General features: G+C 50.4%; 1 long non-coding RNA gene and 1 pseudogene across 2 annotated transcripts in view; one reads left to right on the top strand and one right to left on the bottom strand.

Moving 5' to 3' along the window:
- LOC119473827 overlaps positions 1-105 on the top strand; it is a 14,274-nt gene extending 14,169 nt beyond the window's left edge. The window contains exon 3 of one of the 2 annotated variants that reach the window (XR_005203067.1): positions 72-105. This is a non-coding gene — a long non-coding RNA (uncharacterized LOC119473827). Of the gene's footprint in view, positions 1-68 lie in introns of both variants that reach the window. The other variant, XR_005203066.1, reaches the window with a different exon arrangement.
- An 80-nt stretch (positions 106-185) lies between these two features.
- Positions 186-1,734, bottom strand: LOC108316471 (annotated as a pseudogene).
- Between the last annotated feature and the right edge of the window lie 1,842 nt (positions 1,735-3,576).

Below are 3,576 nucleotides of genomic sequence, written 5' to 3' on the forward strand. Positions count from 1 at the left end.
TCAGCCTCCTGAGTAGCTGGGATTACAGGCACGCGCCACCATGCCCAGCTAATGTTTTGTATTTTTAGTAGAGACGGGGTTTCACCATGTTGACCAGGATGGTCTCGATCTTTTGACCTCGTGATCCACCTGCCTCCGCCTCCCAAAGTGCTGGGATTACATGCTTGAGCCACCGCGCCCGGCAGCATTTTTTACTTTTTACAAAAGATAGGCTATGTTTATTAGAGTCACAGGCAGTTGACTGTCTCGGTGTGACTCGACCACAAAAAATCATTTCTCCCTCAGAGACCTAGACTGGCAGGTGTACTGCCTCAGCCTCCCCAAGTGCTAGGATTACTGCTTGGGACCCATTCCCAGGTTTACAAGTTTCTTACTGAGGGCAATCTGTGAATGTGTGAGATTGGCCCGGTCACCATCAGCAGTTCATTGATGTTGCTGTTAAGCATGGTCTCGAAGTCACTGGGAACTATTTTGGGTACTTGCCTAACCAGGCACATCAGTATTGTCAGCTGACACCTTTCCAGACAGTACATCCTCTGTATATTGCAACACTGTGGTTGGGGCACCCTGGATGCAGGCTGATGCCCCTCCTACTTGCTGCAAGTCACTTGAGAGTCTGTGTTTGGGGCTAAAACAGGTCTTTGTGATCGGGTCAACTCCAGTGCGTTCAGTTTCATAGTATGTATATTTCACTGTCAGAGGTGTGAACGTCACTCCCGTGGTCCTCCGAGGGACATCCATTAAAGTGCTGACACAGGCCTTGAGGCTCATGCAGATGTTCTGGAGACTTGTGAGCACAGCGAGGTGGATGGGGTTCGGGGCCTCCAGGCTGTAGCACCCAAGAATCCGCACAGAGTGCTCTGTGATGTCATGGCCTGTAGCCTATCAGCCGAGGATGGGCTCATTTTTTATGCAGTTCATACATGTTCTAATTTTCAACTTTTTTATTTTTTTGAGATAGAGTCTTGCACTGTTGCCCAGGTTGGAGTGCAATGGTGCGCTCTGGCTCACTGCAACTTCCACCTCCCAGGTTCAAGCAATTATCCTGCCTCAGCCTCCCAAGTAGCTGGGATTACAGGTGTGCACCACCACACCCGGGTAATTTTTTCTTTTTTTTTAAAGTAGAGAATGGGCGTCACCATGTTGGTCAGGCTGGTCTCAAACCCCTGACCTTTGGGAGGCTGAGGCTGGGTCTCTGCCCGCCTCAGCTTCCCAAAGTGCTGGGATTACAGGTATGAGCCACCGTGCCCGGCTGCAGTGCATACATGTTCTTAGCAAATTCTGTGTAAACAGCCACTTCATCTTCTTACTCACTGTGTGGCACTAAACAATTGGTGACCTCCACCGACTGTTCGTCGACAGTTCCCAACGGGGTCCCAAAAACTCAGATAGCTCCCTCGTTCCATCACTCTAAGCTGTCCACAATGGAGGCCAAAATGGCTGCATGCAGCCTGGCCATGCAGCTGCCGGGAAAGGACCCTGGGATAGCAGGACCAAACATAGCGGGCACTGCAGCCTGCGCTGGAGCTTGCACGGAGGCCGAGGTCTGGCCTGGAGCCGCAGTCACAGCCGCTGTTGCTATAGGGTCTGAGGTTGAGGCTGGAGCTGGAGCTGCAGCCAGTGCTAGTGTTGGCGCTGGGGTGGGACTGGGCTTGGGACCAAGGCTGAGGCTGCTGTCCGAGCTGGGGCTGGCAGAGTGCAAGGAGCACTTGCTGGTACCGCCAGGGTGGCCATCTTGTCAAGAGAGAAGCTACATATTAATTTTTTTTGAGATAGAGTCCCTCTCGCTCTGTCACTCAGGCTGAAGTGCAGTGGCACAATCTCAGGTCACTGCAACCTCCACCTCCTGGGCTCAAGCAATTCTTATTGCCTCAGCCTCCCGAGTAGCTGGGATTACAGGTGTGCGCCACCATGCCCGGCTAATATTTGTATTTTTTAGTCAAGACAGGGTTTCACCATGTTGGTCAGGCTGATCTTGAACTCCTGACCTCAGGTGATCCACCTGCCTTGGCCTCCCAAAGTGGTGGGATTACAGGCATGAGCCACTGGGCCCGGCCTATATTAACTTTTTTTTTTTTTAATTTTTTTTTTTTTTAATAGAGACGGGGTTTCACCCATCTTGGCCAGGCTGGTCTTGAACTCCTGACCTCATGATCCACCCATCTCCGCCTCCCCAAGTGCTGGGATTACAGGCGTGAGCCACCGCGCCCAGCCTATACTAACTTTCAAAATGGAGACAGGCTCTCGCTATGTTGCCCAGCCTGGCCTTGAACTCCTGAGCTCAAGTGACCCTGCTGCCTCAGTCTCCCCAAGTGCTAGGATTACACACATGAGCCACCACACCCAGCCTGAAAGGTCCAATAGTGCCTGGGCGAAAGAAGAGCAGAGTCATAGTCAATAACAGGTTTTTTGTGAGGTTCAGGACTGTGGCCAAGATATTTATCCTGAGAATAAGAGCCATTCTTATGGAGTGTGGGCAAATCTAGAGGTTCCTATGACTGACTAAAACTAAGGACCAGGAGACCTAAGTGAATCCAAACTCCCTGAGGACAGGCCCTCCCAAGAGATCGTGCTGACACCTTGTCCACTTGCTGCATAGGTTGAGAGCAGTGACTCTCTAGGGCAGTCCATGTCTAGAAGGCGGTCAGCCTGCTGATCTCGTGTAATACGATGCCCACCTGGTGATGTGTTATACTCTGGTATCTTCGTAGTCATCGAGCCCTGCTCCACAGTGTCTCTCAATGGATCTTTTCAACTTCTAGTACTATCATCCAGCTACATGTCACCTTCTTTCTTTTTTTTTTCTAATTTTTTTTCGTATTTTTAGTAGAGATGGGGTTTCACCATGTTAGGCAGGATGGTTTTGATCTCCTGACCTCACGATCCGCCCACCTCAGCCTCCCAAAGCACTGGGATTACAGGCGTGAGCCACCACGCCCAGCCAAGAGAAGTATGGTAAGTGCTCTCATCAAGTGGACAACCAGAGAGAGTAATAAAACTGAAGAGGAGCCAGTATGGAAGAAGGAAAGTCAGGAGTGTATGGAACCCTAAAAAGCACATGAAGAAAGTGTTTCGACACAAGAATGATCAACCAAGTCAAGGACTGCTGAGAAGTCAAGTATAGGGAGGCCTGCAAATTGGCCACTGAGACATGGCCATGTAGCAGTCATAGATAACCTTGACAACTTTCAGTGGAGCGGTGAGAATCAAAGATTCATAGGAGTGGGTTCAGAACAGAAAAGGCGGTGAGGAGATTAAATATTTTTGCTATACAAGGGAACATCAGGCTGGGCACAATGGCTCACACCTGTAATCCCAGCACTTCGGGAGGCCGAGGCGGGAGGATGGCTTAACTCCAGTAGTTTGATACTAGCCTGGGCAACAGTGAGATGCCATCTCTATCAAAAATAAATTTTAGCCGGGCGCGGTGGCTCACGCTTGTAATCCCAGCACTTTGGGAGGCCGAGGCGGGTGGATCATGAGGTCAAGAGATCAAGACCATCCTGGTCAACACGGTGAAACCCCGTCTCTACTAAAAATACAAAAATTAGCTAGGCATGGTGGCGCACGCCTGTA

The sequence above is a fragment of the Cebus imitator genome, unplaced genomic scaffold (assembly GCF_001604975.1).
Source record: "Cebus imitator isolate Cc_AM_T3 unplaced genomic scaffold, Cebus_imitator-1.0 Scaffold188, whole genome shotgun sequence".
NCBI classification, from domain to species: domain Eukaryota; kingdom Metazoa; phylum Chordata; class Mammalia; order Primates; family Cebidae; genus Cebus; species Cebus imitator.